General features: G+C 41.6%; 1 protein-coding gene across 5 annotated transcripts in view; it reads left to right on the forward strand.

Moving 5' to 3' along the window:
* IntS3 (integrator complex subunit 3) overlaps nucleotides 1–19627 on the forward strand; it is a 62671-nt gene that overhangs the window by 38131 nt on the left and 4913 nt on the right. The window lies entirely within an intron of this gene.

Here is a 19627-nt window from a genome sequence, read left to right on the forward strand (position 1 = left end):
GGCGTTAGAGTGAGCGTGGCAAATTTATTTTTGGATCAATCGATAGGTATTGACGACACCAATACATTTCAGTTAAAATTTTTTATCTAGCATGCAAATTGTGGGCGTCACAGGTTTTCGCGGTTTGTGGGCGATTAAGTGGGCGTGGCAAACTTTTTTTTAGGTCAATCGATAGGTATTGATGAGAACAATACATTTCAGTTAAAATTTTCTATCTAGCATTAAAACTGTAGGAGTTACAGTTTTGGGCGGTTTGTGGGCGTTAGAGTGGGCGTGGCAGTCTACTGAAACAAACTTGCGCTGCGTAAGAAGCTCAGGAATCTGTACGCCAAATCTCAATAGCCTAGCTCTCATAGTTTCCGAGATCTCAGCGTTCATCCGGACGGACAGACAGACGGACAGACGGACATGGCTAGATCGACTCGGCTAGTGATCCTGATCAAGAATATATATACTTTATGGGGTCGGAAACGCTTCCTTCTGCCTGTTACATACTTTCCGACGAATCTAGTATACCCTTTTACTCTACGAGTAACGGGTATAATAACATTTTCTGTCTAGCATCAAAACTGTAGGAGTTACAGTTTTGGGCGGTTTGTGGGCGTTAGAGTGGGCGTGGCAGTCTACTGAAACAAACTTGCGCTGCGTAAGAAGCTCAGGAATCTGTACGCCAAATCTCAATAGCCTAGCTTCCGAGATCTCAGCGTTCATCCGGACAGACAGACGGACAGACGGACATGGCTAGATCGACTCGGCTAGTGATCCTGATCAAGAATATATATACTTTATGGGGTCGGAAACGCGTCCTTCTGCCTGTTACATACTTTTCGACGAATCTAGTATACCCTTTTACTCTACGAGTAACGGGTATAATAATGACCTAGGCCAGAAACTTAAAAAGCAGGCCTCGTACTTGTGCTCAAAAAATAGTATGTGGTAAATGAAATGTCCGAAAAAATTGTATTCAACACTTTAAATTGCGATTTTTAAATTATTTGTTACCTTATTTCTATTTTTTGTATTATTTATTATCACTGTGGACGACAGTCCACGTAGTCACGAAGCGCACCAGGAGGGTGGGCGAAGGCGATTAATATATACACACGAAGAAAAGAAAATCTACAGTAATCGTCCGATGGTTACGAGTGATAAATCAATCGAAAGGTATTGCAAAAACTTAAAGGATTGCTTACCAAGACTTAACGAAAATCAATTAGTTTGGAAGATAGAGTGGTGAAAGTGTAAAGTGCTGGGGCCGGTGGGTATAAATACCCCCCGCCATTAACCTAGTTGCATTCGCACTTAAAATACGCGTCGAATGACACCTCAACTGTCAAGATCGGATGCTCCGTTAAAAAGTAATACGCAAAACAAGATTTTGGGGCACTTCTCAAATGAAACAAGGAGGAACGCTATAGTCGAGTACCTCGACTATCAGATACCCGTTACTCAGCTAAAGGGACCAAAGAGAAATGGAGATATGCAAGCAGCAAATCGAGATCTAAATACGCCACCTACCGGCGGTAGACAAATTTAAGCGTTATGGGCGTTAGAGTGGACGTGGCAAAATGTTTTTTGGATCAATCGATAGGTATTGACGAGACCAATACATTTCAGTTAAAATTTTTATTCTAGCATCAAAACTGTAGGAGCCACAGTTTTGGGCGGTTTGTGGGCGTAAGAGTGGGCGTGGCACATTGCTGAAACAAACTTGCGCTGCGTAAGAAGCTCAGGAATCTGCACGCCAAATCTCAATAGCCTAGCTCCCATAGTTTCCGAGATCTCAGCGTTCATCCGGACGGACAGACAGACGGACAGACGGACATGGCTAGATCGACTCGGCTAGTGATCCTGATCAAGAATATATATACTTTATGGGGTCGGAAACGCTTCCTTCTGCCTGTTACCTACTTTCCGACGAATCTAGTATACCCTTTTACTCTACGAGTAACGGGTATAAAAATAATTCTGTTTGTCAAATTGTCCGTTTGTCCCAAAATGATGTTTTAGGATCCTGGAAATTTTATATGATGTTGAACAGCTTAATATATGAAACATTAGTTCTACCACTTTTGGAAAAACTAGCTGGTTTTGCGATAAAGCAGCTATAAATATCTCAATTTTGTACACCCGTAACTTGTGAACTACTACTACAGACTTGTGCTATATGTCGTTAAAAATGTATTTCGAAATACTATTTACGTCTTTCAAACATGATTTGTCTAAATACAACCGTTTAAAAATAATAGGGGGAAAAGTTTTTTACATTCCGATTTTTTAAAGCTTTTTTTCTAGTTGCTCAAAAACGGTTTTAACGATTTCAAACTAAATGTTAAGCTAGGAAATTTATGTCCCTTTAAAAACTTCTGATATCAAACAAAAACACCTCTTAACGAGGTAATAAAATAGTGACGACCGTACCTTTAACATACAAAAATTCTGATATCATAATTTGTGAAGAAAAATAATTTGACATTCGAAAAAATAATAAAAACACTTTCTAAAATTTACTTTTTCGGCATGCTACAATAAAAAATGTTCGTGTGTGTAAAATCTTTAATATTTTTCTGAAGCGGGCCGAGAAAGTTAATTTTCAAATTTTTTTCGAATGTTTAATTATTTTTCGTTAAAAATTATGATCCAATCCACATAATATCATTGTTATTGGTTGTTTTTGCCGACGCATCAAAAACAACCCTTAACTTTGTGGTTAAGCTCGCATCTCTAATTACGGCTTCATCTGGTAAATAATATTTACCTTCTGAGTTTGCCACAACCATATGCCCTAAAGACATAATCTTGCAGTACTGTTCTTTTAGGTTTTGATTTTTTAATAGTTTCTTATCCAAATTTCAAAATCTTGCCATGGCTTGACCTTTAGAATCCCCTAAGGTTTGCTCTTCCTTAAAGGGATTCTTCACAACATATCGTCCCGAAGAGTCTGTGTGTTGTTTTCGTGAAATTTTCTTCACATATTTCGGACTCTAAATTCTCCTTACTTTCTTCTTTCAATTCCCAAAATCTTTCCAAGTCCTTGCACTCTATCGTGGTTGCAACTATCATTTTACTTCCCTTAAATTTGCTGCATCCAGACGTTATCCAACCAAAGTCTGTGTTTGACCAAGAAGACGGTCTATCTTTATTACCCCTTTTTGAAGAATTTTTATTGACAGCTCCTATAATTAAGTCCACTCGACCTGGCTTGTTAAACTCGGGATCGGCTAACGGGTAGTTTTGCCATTATTGTTTATGCGGAGAAGCGTGCGGTGCGGTTTTTTTTTTGCAATTCAAGCAAAAGAATTTAATTTGAACTCTTTTTATTCCTTGAATGCCTCAGACACTTAACAAAAATGTGTCTTTTTTTGCCCAGTCATATCTTTCTGCTGGATCCATACCTATAAATTTATAACACTGTGTTATATTATGGGTTGGTACATTACAACAAGAACAATTTTCTTTATTGCTTTTGCTTTGAAACTCTTTTCTCACAAGTTCATTTTCCTGTGGAAAAGAGGAAATGGAGCTGAGTCTTTGCTGTAAAAACTCTTTGAAAATGAAAACATGGCTCTCATATAAATTTAGAGCATCTTTGTTAAATTTTAAAACAATTATGTGGGCGAAAACTGCATCCACATCTTCGGGAAATTGTGCCTTTAATTTTATTATATAAAATTACTCGTTAATTGTGTCAATAAATATTTTAAATTGTTTATTTGATTCCAAATTTAGATTGGGTAAATCCATAAGCCGGTTTATAAGATCAGAGAAAATTGTTCTTTTGTTCTCATACCGCTTGGTTAGTAATTTCCAAGCAGGTTCATAATTATCTCCAGTGCCTGGCAATAAGTGAAAAACCACGTTTTTGCCTATTCCTTTTAATGCTGACTTGAGATAATTAAATTTAAGAGTGGCACTGAGGTCCTCTTTTGTATAAATGAGTTCCATAAATAACTCATTAAACAGATCCCAATCAGTGGAATCACAAAAGAATGTGGGTATCTGAATTTGTGACAGCTTAGGTATTTCCTCTGCCTTTACAGCTATAGATTCCTTAACTTGATTTCTTTTATTTCTAAGCCTTTTATCTATAACTTCTAAAACGCTTTGAACTTCAAACTTTAATTGCCTTATTGTGTCCTCAAATCCCGAGCTTTAAAAATAACTACTTAATTTATCTATTAATCCAAAAATTTGGATTTTCCAAATTTTTATTTTATTTTTCCAAATTTCAAGGGTGTAACAATCTGGTCTGCTCGCTACGAGATTCGTGCGGCTAGCTCAGTAGATTGTGTGTTCGTCCCACCAAATTTATATGACATGACTGCCCGTAGATCAGTGAGAAAGCACATGATTAAAAGGATAACAGGGGGTTTATTTTCGTATTACTTATTCCAGCGGTGGGTGGCTCGGTTGGTCTCGGTTTCGTCTCGCGCTGCTCGTCCTGGCTTGTCCGCGGCATGAACTGACGACCACTGGCTCCTGTGTCTCAATATGCTCGTAGTGGCCGCCTCTGCTAGCTTGCCGACGCGCTGCCTCGGGGTCGCTTGTCGTGCCTTGGACTCGCAGAGAGTTCGGCCTTGCGGGCTTAGGGAAACGTCACCGTTCTCAGACTAGGGTCTGGAGAGCCATGCTCTCCAGGGCAACGCCTTTCGAGGCAATACCTGTCCCTTGCTCTGACTCGGACGGTCCCGCTAGGTTCTTGCTCATATCGGATGTGGCACGCAGTCGCACCGTCCTGCTGCTGAAACGTGGCACTTCTTCTCCTAGCAAAAAATCCACGGCAGATTCCAAAATTCGGTGCGATCCGTTATTTCCTATTGCAGGTGGCATTCCCACTCTGCCATCGAAGTCTCCACTCTCTCTCTCTCTCCAACCTCTAGTTCTCCAAACTCTCGTTCTCCAAACTCTCTTTCTCTAATCTCTCTCAAATCTCTCGTTTTCAGAATTCTCTTTTTCCACATTATTATACCCGTTACTCGTAGAGTAAAAGGTTATACTAGATTCGTCGGAAAGTATGTAACAGGCAGAAGGAAGCGTTTCCGACCCCATAAAGTATATATATTCTTGATCAGGATCACTAGCCGAGTCAATCTAGCCATGTCCGTCTGTCCGTCTGTCCGTCCGTCCGTCTGTGCGTATGAACGCTGAGATCTCGGAAACTATTCAAGCTACAATACTGGGATTGGGCGTTCAGATTCCTGAGATTCCTGCGCAGTGCAAGTTTGTTTCAGCAGAATGCCACGCCCACTCTAACGCCCACAAACCGACCAAAACTGTGGCTCATACAGTTTTCATGCTAGAATAAAAATTTTGACTGAAATGTATTGGCCTCGTCAATACCTATCGATTGATCCAAAAGCCCACTCTAACGCCCACAAACCGCCCAAAACTGTGGCTCATACAGTTTTGATGCTAGAATAAAAATTTTAACTGAAACGTATTGGCCTCGTCAATACCTATCGATTGATCCAAAACGAAGTTTGCCACGCCCACTCTAACGCCCACAAGTCGCCCAGGCCTCGTCAATACCTATCGATTGATCCAAAAAAAATTTTCCAATTGCACTCTAAAGCCCATAACGCTTAAATCTGTCTACCGCCGGTAGGTGGCGCATTTCAATCTCGCTTTGCTGCTTGCATATCTCCATTTCCCTTTGGTCCCTTTAGCTGAGTAACGGGTATCTGATAGTCGGGGTACCCGACTGTAGCGTTCTTCCTTGTTTTTCTCTAAACTCTCATCTTCGCCATGCCGTTACTAGGCTGATTCGCCGCGTATCTGGTAGCCGACAGGCCACCATGTATAATTGCCGCTGCAGTTGAATAACTCCCCACATCCCCCCCAAAATAAATTCGGTCATCCGCTCCAGCTTTAATCCTCGTGTATCCTGTAGACTTTGAAACCTTGCGACGCTCTCGTTGCTTCCTTGATGCTCCGCAACGCTCTCGATGACTCCCTCGGCGCTCCTTAGACGCTCCCTTGTTGCTTCCTTGATGCCCCGCGACGCTCACAGCTCTGTCTAGAGTTCCACAGCCTGTTCGGCTATCGATCCCCATTTCGCTGCTCGTTACTGCGTTCTCCTCCTTTTCGACGTTTCTCCGTCTGGTCATACCATCCGTGCTTGACCGATAGTTCATCGTCTATCGATACCGATAGCGGCGCAAGTATTTCTTGTGCCCATCGACTATTAAGGGGCGCCCCCTTTCCTAAGCCAAGGTGAATTGGCCAAATTGGTTCTGCCCGTACAGCTTTCGGTTGATTTGTCTTTTTTTCTTTTTTTTCCCAGCTCCTACCAGCCTTGTCCTTAATCTTAGGTATAAAGGCCCCAGCGGTTTGAAATAGCCTTTCGCTTTGGCCTTCGTTTGCAGCAGCAACTTTTGCTTGAACCCATGTTTTTTTTTCTGTTAACTGTTGGTGCGATGCGTGTTTCTGTCTTTTGTGACCAGCTGGATAGGGTGTAGATCTGAAACTGCACCGTCCCCCCCTTTCCTCGGGTAACAACTAGACGATCTCTTCCGGCACATTCCGTATAGAATCTCCGGATGCTACGGTGTGTGTCTGGACTGCGCGACTTGTGTTGCTTGCCTCCCTCCGCCCATACTCCCTTCTACGTGGCGTTATCGGTTGTCGGGGTCAGTGTACACCCTTTATATCCTATCCTTATGATTGTCTATTCTGCGTGGCGTGTGGGTGACTCTCGCCTGACCCGTAATACTGTTGCCTTGCAGTGTGGATCAATGTAAAATCCTGACCGTGTCCACGCCGCCTGGCGTGATCGCGGATCACTCTGGCCAATGCCTGACGCTAAATCCTGTTGCCTTGCGGTCTGGTTCACCATCCACCCTTATTCATGTCCTTGTGCCTTATCCTTATGATGGTCCTTTCCGCGTGGCGTATGGATGAATCTTGCTTCGGCCTGACGCACAATCCTGTTGCCTCGCACGTGATTTTAGTCCTCCAATGTGTCCGCAGTCTGCTCGTTTGCTGTTTGTGTTTGTTGTTGCTTAGGCTCGCTAACGCGAACAGTCCGCTCTTTCTTTGTATGTCTGTGGCGTATTTTGCAAATCACCGGAGAGACGAAATCTACAACATGGTAAGGACCATCATACCTCGAGGCTAATTTCGCAGCGAATCCCTCGGCCGCTTTGGACAGGTGGTGTTCCTTGGCCCATACTATGTCGCTCACCGCTGGCGTCCATTGCCTCCTACTCAGATTGTAGTATCTGGCTTAGTCCTGGGATATTTTTTCCATATATCGCCGTACGATCTCAAAGACCTCCCTCAGATTGTTAGCGTTTTCTTCCGGGGTCTCCGTAGGTCGTCCAGTGCCTAGAGTTTCCGTATCATATAGGCTGCTGGGGAGTCGCGGCTCCCTGCCTTGGGTAAGAAACGCCGGGGTGTAACCGGTATACTCCGATATGCCAGTGTTCACTGCCAGCATAATCTCCGGCCACTTATCTTCCCAGTTTCTCTGGTCGTGGCCTGCGAATTGCGCAATCTTGGTCCTGACCGTTCTATTCGCTCGTTCTGGCGGATTCTTTTGCGGTGTGTAGGGTGCGGTTAATTGTTGTCTGATGCCCATCTCAGCCAGGAAACTTTTGAGGATGGTTCGCAAACTGCATTCCGTTGTCCGTTATGACCACCTTGGGGACCGCGTACCTTGCGACTCGGCTGTCGCACTGCGCAGGGACACTAGTTCCGTCCATTTCTGAAACATATCTATCAGGACCAGCAGCATTCGGTTGCCATGCTTAGACAGCGGCAGCGGTCCGACGAAGTCTGCGCATACTGTGGCCCATGGTTCCTTCGGCACTTGGGTTAGCATTTTGCCGGCCGCCTGCATTTGATTAAGTTTAAATATCATGCAAGTTTGGCATTTTCTTACATGGGCTCGGGCGTCTCCATGCATCACTGGCCAGTAGTATCGGGCTGCCAACCGTGCAGTTGTCCTTCTGCTTCGTAGCATCTGTGGTAGTGGTTGTCTTGACAAGGCGCCGGCCACCACGTTTAGCTGACTCTTCTGTACGCTATCTCGAAGTCGTACTGCTGTAAGTCCAGGGCCCATCTGGAGATCCTTCCTGATGGGGTTTCGATGCTGTTAATCCACTTCAGAGCCATGTGGTCGGTTACTACTTTAAAGTGGTTACCTTCCAGAGCTTTCGGATCGCCCAGACAATTGCCAAGCACTCTTCCGTTTTTGAATAGTTCTTTTCCGCGCCGTTCAGTGTCCGGCTCGAGTACGAGATTACTTTTTCGCCCTTTTGGTATTGCTCCGATGCCGTAGTCGCTGGCGTCTGTTTGTAGGATGAAAGTTACGGGCATGCTAGCACCGGGTCAGCCACGAGTCTTTACTTCCTCAAACGTCATATGGTGCTCTGGTGTCCCCTCCCGCATGCTGCCTTTGCGTAGCAGGACATTCAGGGGTTTGACGATTCTGGACAAATCTGGTACAAACCGGCGGAACCACGACGCTACTCCTAGGTATTGCCAGAGTTCTTTGACGGTTAAGGGTGCTTCCAGTTCAGCGATGGCGGCTACCTTTTTCGGATCTGTGCCTATTCCCTTGCTAGTCACTCGATGTCCCAGGTCCAAACTGCTGATGTACCGCGCTTCTCTTAGTAGATCTAGGATGTAGTGTATGCGGGGCATCGGGTAGGCAACCTTCACCGTCTTCGCGTTGAGTGTCTGAAGTCGACGCGCAGTGTCCACTTGCCTGCCTTCTTTTTCACCATAACGATAGAAGAGCTGTATTAGCTCTTTGAATGCTCTATGAGCACCATTTGGAGAAGCTCGTCCACCTTTGCGTTGATTTCCCCTTGGATTTTTGGGTTCTTGGGGTAGTATCTCTGCTTGATTGGCTTGTCGTCCTTAATTTTGATCTGGTGCTCTGTCATATTCGATGTGTTGAAGTCTTCCAGCTCTGTTTCCAGGAACGTTGTAGTATCCTCCACCTCGCTTGTCTGTTGAACGACTGCTACCAATAGCTTCTCCACGAGCCATCCATTGTGTCGGTTACTGGCTGGTATTGTCCTCGTGTCGAGCACACTTTATTTCGGTTCCGACTTGTGTAAGGAAGTTTGTTACGTGGGCATATTAGTGCTCGGTTCCTGACTTGGGCCGAGGGATATGCGTCCGATGTTCAGGCACTATTTGCCGGCATAAGCTACGTCGTATTCGGGTCGTGGGATCTTGGTAATCCTCTCTCCCCTCCAACATAACGAGAATAAATAATTAAAGTGCCTGGAAAATAATATTACATTATAAAGATCGTAAGTCGTCAGTCCACACTGCCCCACAAGCTTAACTTTCGCTTGATCGGGTTGTGTTTTGGCCATATTCCCTCCACTTCACACCTTCGTGTGCCAATGGATCGTCGCGGGCCGCGTAATACGATCCCCTATTGTCAAGGCTGTCCGCCGAAAGTTATGTCATTGTTCTTGACCTACTCCACTTCTCGCGTCAGCATACCCCCCTTAATAAAGCTCTAGCACTTCATGTTTTTGATATTCTTTTACATTATTAATTTATTGGTTAATTTTAATATCGACGTGCGCCGTGGATGAGTAACATAATGTTGGCTAATTCATATGAAAATTAAATTAATTGACAATTACTTTTGTTAGCGGAGAGTATCGAATTTACCACCTGTGAAGGTGCACACATCAGCAAAATAATGACTACTCACGACTACAAACGTCGCTCAGAGGGCTCTTGCAATTGTCATACAATTACAAGGCTGATACTCGACGCTGAAAAATTAACATTTAATTATTATATATAAAAATGTAAAATGTATAAAAAGAGAAAAGTATATCTAAAGGATTATATATATTAAATAATTATTGTATATGGATATTATTATATGAATTCCTAACAGATTAATTCTTGGTCTTAACTAGGAAGGTATTAATATTGCCCAAAAAAAAATTCTTATCTAAACGGGAAAGGATAATGACAATGATTGCCTTTTTGGTCTTCTTACAGTGGGCAAGTGGTAAAAAATCTAGACGAAAGGTCTCAATTTATAAGTACTCGAATTCATGCACAGTTATTGGTAGGGTTGAGTATAGAATTCTTACGTTAAATTGTGGATCATTGTCTATAGTCTTTGCTAAAGCTTCTGAAGTGATCATGGTGCACGGATATATATATATATATATATATGTATTTATGTATTTATAAGAAAGGAACCGTGTTCCGACAAACTTACCCTCCTTTTAATCCTGGGCGATGAGATCTCGACTCTCCGGATCCTGGGTTTTAGGAGATGTTATAATTGGTTTATATATATATATACGTGCAAGATTTGATGGCGGTTCACAAAAACATAACACAAAAATTACGTTACACAAAAAAAATAACACTATTGCTGTATAGATATGTATGTTTGCATGCATCGTATGGGAGTTCCACTGCGGCACACGTCGGTTTCAATGCTCGCCCTGGGGCTGGTCGGTGCAGCTCAAATTTCTTGTTCAACGTATGTATTTGGGGGTTCTGTTACACTTGCATTCAGAAATGCATGCACTCGCATACTGTTTGTTTTTTTTTTTTTGGCGACTCACTTTTTGTTTATAATTTTGAATTCAATTTATTTCCCACATAACCTCTACTGTAAATAAATCTATGAGTGTTCTTGGGTTTATAAAGCGTTGGACTAAAGAATTTGATGATCCATACACTACCAAATTATTATTTACCTCCCTTGTCCGTCCTAATTTAGAATACTGTTCTTCCGTTTAGAGTCCTCAGTATCGAGTGCACATTGGCCGTATAGAGTCCGTACAGAAACAATTTCTTCTTTTTGCCTTACGTGGTTTGAACTGGGATCTAAACGTCAGGTTGCCTTTTTACTCGAGTAGATTGCTATTAATTAATTTGCCTAGTCTAGTAAACCGTAAAACTATGCTTGGTACTATTTTTATTAATAATCTTATCAGAGGCGATATTGATTCTGTAGATTTGGTAAGCCGCCTAACTTTCAATGTTCCTGTTAGACTAATGCGAAACTACTATATATAAATACTATAATTTTAGTCAGCACGAGACCTTTCGTGTTGTTTCTAATAACTATAACAAGCTATATTATTTAATTTGTTTCTCAACTTCTATCCCTGTATTAAAAACTAAAATCTTAGCTCATCTGCTTTAGTCTTGTTGATCTATGTTTTGTCTTCTTTGTTTGTTCTATGTACCTTCCTGGTACTTTGCCTGAAATAAAAATGGGCCCGCGCGTAACAAGCACGTGCTTGGTGTCGTTTGGGCCACTTGTTTGTACTGCTCTTAGGGCATCAACGTTCAACAACAATTTAAGGATCACCAGAACCAGGAGTAGTCCAACAATGAGCTTCATGGTCTTGTTGACATCTTGGATATCATCCTGGTGGTCAACGATCTCCACGGTGTTAATCACATACGCTTGGCTCACCAATTCTTCGACCTTTGGAGTTTGCAGGTGGAATTCCATCAGGATGCGGTCAATCGCAGGACCAGTAATCAGGACTTTCTCCTGGGTGAAGTTGATCCTAGGGTCAAGACATCCTTCTGGACGTGGCCTGTGTTGATGGGAGTTGTACTTCTACACCACTGTCAGGGAGATCAGAAAAATTTCTGTCTGTCTTCTCTATTTGGCTGGTGTCTTTTATACCGGACTAGAGCTTTCGTTAGCCCACCATATTGGATGAATTAACTAGGTGTTCCCACCTAGGGGTACTGTTTCTCTACGGTTATTAGCGGCCCCTACCCTCAACTTAAGACAGTTGTTTCGCCGGGGTTAATCTTTGTATAGGGAGGGCGTACGTAACATGTTCCATCCCAACACCAACGAATGTTATGTTGCCGAATTTGACCTCCAGCTCGAGCTGTGCATCTATTCCGCCGTATGATTGTCCGCTAGTTTTTCGCTCACGAAGCTTGCTGTTGCGCCGCTGTCGATTGTGGCTGTGTATCTGTTCCCACCAAACATCACCGCTGCGGAAAACTGATGTTCCTCTTCGATAAGCTTGCCAGTTAGTTTGGAGAGGTAGCACTGTGCGACCCCCGCTCGTCTCTCTGTGGCTGATATCGCTGGCCATTTCCCGCTGTTGGCTGCACTCGATCCTCCTGACACCCGCATTGCAGCATACCCAGCAGAACAACAGACGTTGGTCGACATCCTCGAGGCCAGTGTCCGTCCCCACCACATCTTCGAACGGCCTCCTGCGGGTCTGTGATATGGGTTGCATCTTGTGGCCTCTGTGTGGACCTCCACATTGTATGGTTTGGCTGTCTCTGTTGCTGTTGGGGTGGTGTCCATTGGATAAAACGGAACAACTTTATACCACAAATAAAAAAGAATTGTTATTCATAGTAAGTAGTAGAAGCTTTAAAAAATCTGCGATATTATTTTTTTAATGGAGTAATTGGCATAGAAATATAAACGGACCATCAATCCTAAACCATCACAATTTCGGATAAAAATCCAACCGTAAAAATGAAAAGATGGTATTCCTTCATAGAAAGTTTTACTCCAAAAATAATATACAAACGCGGAACAATAAATGTTGTAGCCGATACATTATCACGAATACAAATAAGTAATATTACAAACAGCGATTTAGATGTATCAGATCAGTCAAACTCAGATCAAGACGCACAGCATTCTGCTGAAAGTAGTTTTGAAAATAAATAAATTTAAACAACAATTGTTATTAACAACGGGGAGGTATACACTGAGGTATACACATGAGCCACTGGAAGTTTTTGACAAGACGAGACACATAATCGAATATGATACAGTTGAGAACTTAGTAACCATATTAAGAGAGTATTTATATCATATTCAAGTATCTTTAAAAAATAACTTTAAAACTAAATTTATTTTTACGCGAATTTTTCTTCGGGACGTAGAAAACGCAGAAGATAGAGCTACAATAAAAGAAGAAACGCACAATCGAGCTTATAGGGGACTAGACGAAAATTATAAACAAGTCAGTTGATTATATTATTGGCCCAATATTTATATATAAATCTAAAAGAATATGTTATAAATTGTAAAATTTGCAATGAAAGCAAATATAGCAGACATCCATTGCCAGCTAAGGAAGGTAGTAGTAGGTAGGTAGTTTAAAAAATTCAAAATAAATTAAACATTGAAAGTAAGGTAATAAAATTACTTCAAACAATTTACCCAAGACAAAGTACTTATGACTGATAACAAACAGGGCTTTACCTCGACCCAATTTCAATCTTTTGCACAAAGGTGCAGATTAACCTTACACAGACCCGAGGCACAGTACTTCATACGGACAGGTTGAAAGGGCACATTCGCCATTAACAAAATTAGCTCGCTGCTTAAAAGAAGAATTTAATCCAACCGATTATTTTGAGATCGTTATATTAGTCACTCAGGAATAAATTCAGAGTATTCATTCCACAACGAACAAAAAACCTTTTGACGTTTTTTGAATAAATCATAGCATTGCACTGCGGTGAAAAATTCCGTTTTTTTAAAGTTATTAATTTAAAAAAACGAATATTTTTTTAACCCTAAAATGGTTAAATGTATTAAAAAAATTTTAAAAAAATTTACGCGCCACAGATAACTTGTTGTAGCCGATAAAAGTCTATCGATTAACGTGCTCATCTCGAATATCTGCAAGAAGCCCCGTTAATGGATTTTCTCGATAGCATAAGCGAAACTTCAGAAATGTGTTTCTTTCGTCAAGTCACGATTAAGCAAATGTAATAGAATGATAGACGATTTTAAAGAAAAACATTCAGTTTGGCTGTCTTCCAAACTAATAATAGAGCTTAAGGGACAGGCCATTATATCAACAAAAATTGTTCGGAAGCCTCAAACGTACAGTGATGCGTGACCTCGTTTAAAAAGGAAGTTGGTTTGCTGCTTACAATACAGCAAAAGAAGAAGGGCTTTTAAAACACCACGGGAATATACGTGTACGAGGTGTGTTCAAAAAGTAAGGTGACTTTGTATTTTCAAGAAAAACTATTAATTTATTTATCAATATTAATGTTGTCCCCTTCAAAGTAATCCCCCTCAGATACAATACACTTATGCCAACGGTTTTTCCAATCCTCAAAGCACTTCCCATAAGCACTTTTCGGTATAGCCTTGAGCGCTTCCAGCGATGCAGTCTCTATCTCTTCAATCGTTGCAAATCTCCGTCCTTTCATAGGTCTCTTTAGTTTTGGGAACAAGAAAAGTCACATGGGGCCAAATCCGGTGAATATGGTGGCTGAGGCATTATTGTGGTGTTGTTTTTGGCCAAAAAACCTCTCACAAGCAAAGATGAGTGAGCAGGGGCATTATCGTGATGCAAAAGCCATGAATTGTTTTTCCACAATTCTGGACGTTTCTTTCGTATTGCTTCTCGCAAACGGCGCATAACTTCCAGATAATACTGTTTATTGACCGTACGACCATATGGTAAGAACTCCTGATGCACCACGCCATGGTAATCGAAGAATAGAGTGATCAAAACTTTGACATTTGATCGAACTTGGCGTGCTTTTTTCGGTCTTGGCTCACCTGGGCTCTTCCATTGTGACGATTGGGCTTTGGTTTCGATATCATAACCATATACCCATGATTCGTCACCAGTTTTGACCCTTTTGAGTAAATCTGGGTCGTCGTTGACGTCATCCAACAGCTCTTGAGCGATGCTCATGCGACGGTTCTTTTGGTCAAAATTCAGCAATTTTGGAACAGACTTCGTGACACACGACTCATGCCCAAAACGTTTGAAAAAATTTCATGGCACGAGCCAAGCGATATACCGACATCTTCAGCAACTTCTCTGATAGTGATTCGACGATTTTCCAAAACAATTTTCTTCACTGCTTGAACGTTTTCATCAGTTGTTGACGTGCTTGGGCGTCCAGAGCGAGGCTCGTCATTGGCATCTTCCCGGCCATCTTGGAAGAGTTTGTACCACTTGTAAACATTTTTTTTACTCACTTTTACTCTTTACTCACTTTTTCACCGTATGCCACTGTCAACATTTCAAGTGTTTCGGAGCACTTAATTTTATTTTTTACACAAAATTTGATGCAAATCCTTTGATCCATATTTTTCGATAGCGAAAAATCGCTGAGCACGCAAAACAACTTGTTACCTTTACGCCTCTCACAACTAAACAAAAAAGGAGATTCAATTGAAACTTGGTACAGATGTTAGGGAAGAGTGTACCAACATAACAAAACAAAACAAGGAGGAACGCTATAGTCGACTACCTCGACTATCAGATACCCGTTACTCAGCTAAATGGAGATATGCAAGCAGCAAAGCAAGATTAAAATGCGCCACCTACCGGCGGTATACAGATTTAAGCGTTATGGGCGTTAGAGTGGGCGTGGCAAATTTTTTTTTGGATCAATCGATAGGTATCGACGAGACCAATACATTTCAGTTAAAATTTTTTATCTAGCATGAAAATTGTGGGCGTCACAGGTTTTTGCGGTTTGTGGGCGTTAAAGTGGGCGTGGAAAACTTTTTTTTGAGTCAATCGATAGGTAATGAAGAGACGAATACATTTCAGTTAAAATTTTTTATCTAGCATAAAAATTGTGGGCGTCACAGGTTTTCGCGGTTTGTGGGCGTTAAAGTGGGCGTGGCAAACTTTTTTTTAGGTCAATCGATAGGTATTGATGAGAACATTACATTTCCGTAAAAATTTTTATTCTAGCATCAAAACTGTAGGAGCCACAGTTTTGGGCGGTTTGTGGGCGTTAGAGTGGGCGTGGCAGTCTACTGAAACAAACTTGCGCTGCGTAAGAAGCTCAGGAATCTGCACGCCAAATCTCAATAGCCTAGCTCTCATAGTTTCCGAGATCTCAGCGTTCATCCGGACAGACGGACAGACGGACATGGCTAGATCGAATCGGCTAGTGATCCTGATCAAGAATATATATACTTTATGGGGTCGGAAACGCTTCCTTCTGCCTGTTACATACTTTCCGACGAATCTAGTATACCCTTTTACTCTACGAGTAACGGGTATAAAAATCGATAATCGAAAATATGTTGCCCGCGAAATTTGAAAAGTCACCTTACTTTTTGAACACACCTCGTACATTAATTGTCAGTTACGGATTCGATGGTTCAACAGGCCAAAGTATTTATAAGCAACCATTTGAACAATCTGAAACTGTTGGCCTTGACCAATCTCTCTTTGTAACAAGTAATTTGGAAAAAAAAGTGTCTTGTGTCTTGATGGAATAGTGAGTCCAGTAAATTAAAGTCTAACGCCGAAAAAAAAAACTAAAATGTCTTTTTTTAAATCAAAAATAAATTATAAAATTAATTTGCATTAACGATGTAATTATTGCCATAGCATTGAAAAAAGTCGGCTTGTTATTGTTCTAGCAGTTGTTGACCTGTATAATGCTTATAATTGTGTAAATCTTAGCTTCCTTTATAGACTGGATTCTATTCATTCTATCAAATCGTGTTTAAAAACTTGGAAACGCCTACAAGTGACGAAAGGTGGGGTTCCTCAGGAAGCCTGCCTCCCTCCAATAATGTTTATCCTTTCCACAGAAAGATTCCATCAAATTAATGATGACGCCCAGATTATGCAATTTGCTAGTGATTTTATCACAATTTTCTCAGGAAAAACTTTCAACAGCACGGTCAAGAATTCGCAAAGCAAACTGACTTATTTTAACCTACTCTGTAAGGACCTTGGTTTCTCCTTTAACCAAGGCAACTGGTTATTAATGTCAGCAGAGGTTGTAAAAAGTTGTAATTATACAGGGTGCGCCATCTCGACCGTCGATATAGAAACATTGAATAGCTTTGACGTTTGTGAAGCGATTGGCTTGTGTAGGTACATTTTTGGAAACGTTAATTCAGAACAATTTGAGCCATGAATAACTTAACACGGGCGTTCAATTGTGAAAACGCAGCGTGCATATCGACGAAAGTACAGAGGCAAAAAAGCGCCTTCCGACAATACTATTCGTCATTTAGCTGAGCGTTTTTTCAAACACGGTTCAGTGGCGAACCGTGGGCCACACAACTGACCACGTCCGAGGCGTTCCAGTGCTGTCATAGCGGATGTACGGGATATTGTTGAGGAGGACCCAACCGTATAGTACCGGCGACGGCGTATTTTGAAAGATTTGGGAATGTTCCCGTACAAAATACAGATAACTCAACGATTGTTGCCCGAAGATAAGCTGCGGGGGTTGGCCTACGGTCGAAATGTAGCCGAGATTCTCAAAACGAAGCCGAATTTTTGGCATGCAATTTTGATGAGCGACGAAGCGCATTTCACCCTGTCTGGCGGCGTCAATAAATAGAACTGACGCATCTGGGCCACGAGAATCCTCACTTCATTTATGAGGAACCATTACAGGACGAGAGAATGACAATTTGGACGGGTGTTTGTACCTCAGCCATCATCGGCCCTTACTTTACTTACTACCGCCGCGTTCGCCGGATTTGACCCCGCCGGAATTATTTTTGTGAGGTTATCTGAAGAGCAAAGTGTACATGAGCAAGCCCAAGACCATCACAGAAATAGTATTCGCACCGAAATGGCCAATATATCGGCCTATATGCTCGAGAAAGTCATGGGAAAATGCTCGAAAAAGGACACTCTATGCCATCAAGAACAAAAGTCGCCATTTGGTCGACACTGTATTCAAAAACTAACTCAAATGATTTGTAAAGGATCAATATAAATAAACATGAAACATTTTCAATGAAATTTGGTTTTTTTTTCAAAGGTTTTCATACCGAAGCTTGAGTTGGGCACCCTGTATATAGCTGTCGAGAATGTGGCTATGCCAAGACAAAAAAGCTTTGTGTTTCTGAGAAGAGCCCTTTCTGTCAATATGTCTCATACTGAACATATAAAGAAGATAAAAGCCAAAAAACAGTTATAAAATCCTTCACTACGCCACTATTATCAAGATTGCGTTAAAACCTAAAATCAGCACACATTTCTTCAAATCATTCGTAAGAAGCAAGCAAAAGCTTAGAAATTGCTCAACTGGAGCTCTAAGAGGATGTGTAGATTGTCTCCTGGCACGAGCAAGCATGAAATTTTCGTACTTGCCGCCTACCTTCAGGGCAAAATTGTTGACCGCCAAAGAATGGTTTAACGTGAAAGCCCAAATCCCCGTGTTTTTCGATGGTACCAGGTTTTTCCTGGCTAAAAGAAGATACACCAACACATCGGTTCCTTTTCTTGACAATACAAAAATACGTAACCTTTTTTATTTTTCTAGGAACTTTTTTCATTTTATGGGGAAATTATAGATGGATACTCTAGGAATATATGGAATATAATTTCCACAGATGCATCAGTAGGTCCTGGATCAAGTGGCAATGGGTTATTTGAGATGCCCGGATTTCATAAACCTTCTTTCGACACTCCACTCTCCTTTGTAAAAGCTGAACTAGCAAGAATGAAATTTGCTTCTGTCTCTTATAAGTCTAAGTAGAAATACGCTGTAATATTATGTAATTGCATTGGTGCTAAAAAATTATTTTAAAAAAAAATCTGCGTGTATCGGGTATATAAAATCGGGTGTACTAAGACTAGAACTATTTTGGGTACCTGGCCACAAGGGCATAGTAAATAACGAAAAGACTGACCTTATTGTCAAATCAGCAAATCAAGGAGATAAAGTATATATAAAATTTTGCAATTACAGACACGCGTAGGGAAATTAGGAAACTCCTAGAAAGGAACTGAAATGAGGAAATGAGTTGCTACGACCAAAAAACCGATCATTCCTTCTATGACTTAAATGTAAAAAATAGGTGCCAAGTTCCTGCTGAATGAATTAGTAGTTTTTCACTTTATGTGAAATCGAGGCGACGTATTATCGCGACAAAATTCAATACCGTTCCAAGGAAGGACAGCACTGCTGACCTTGCTTCTAATATTAATGACAACCTGATAATGGCGTGAGCTGCCATTATGCCGTCGAAATATTTGGTAAGCGGTGACGGTCGCTTATTTCCAAGAGACATTATTCTTGGGCTCCCGAGAATTCCGGCAGGAATTAAACGGCGTCCAACGGCTCGTCGCAACATACATGGTCCACAATCTGTATGTCCTTATATACCTTTATTTCTGTTGCCTGTGCCGAAGCCAGTTCGATGCGTACCGTTGCGGTGGCGAGTGCATCAACTGTTTGGTTTAATTCTTGTTCCTTACGCTGGTTCTGGCCGTCTGCTCTGCTAGAGCTTTTCTGACAATCTTAAGCTGGTCGCTGTCCATGACTGAGGCGTTGGGAGGCTCTGCGATCGCAAAATTCGTATTTCCGCGCAGATGGAACGACAAAAGAAGCAAAATGCAAACGAAAGGAATATTTGTGTTGTTGCATTAATGTTGCAAAAAGTACTCGTAGAGTATACTAGATTCGTCGGAAAGTATGTAACAGGTAGAAGGAATTGTTTCCGACCCCATAATATATATACATTCTTGATCAGGATCACTAGCCGAGTCGATCTAGCCATGTCCGTATGAACGCTTATGATCTCTATAAGAGCTAGAATTTTGGCACTTAGCGTACAAAAATCGTTCTAGCGCCCACATTTTTATAATATTTTGTATTTTGAGCTAAAATGTCAGAACGTGGCATGCAGATTCTTGGGCTTCCTGCGCAGCGC

This window comes from Drosophila suzukii, unplaced genomic scaffold (assembly GCF_043229965.1).
Source record: "Drosophila suzukii unplaced genomic scaffold, CBGP_Dsuzu_IsoJpt1.0 scf_19, whole genome shotgun sequence".
NCBI classification, from domain to species: Eukaryota; Metazoa; Arthropoda; class Insecta; order Diptera; family Drosophilidae; genus Drosophila; species Drosophila suzukii.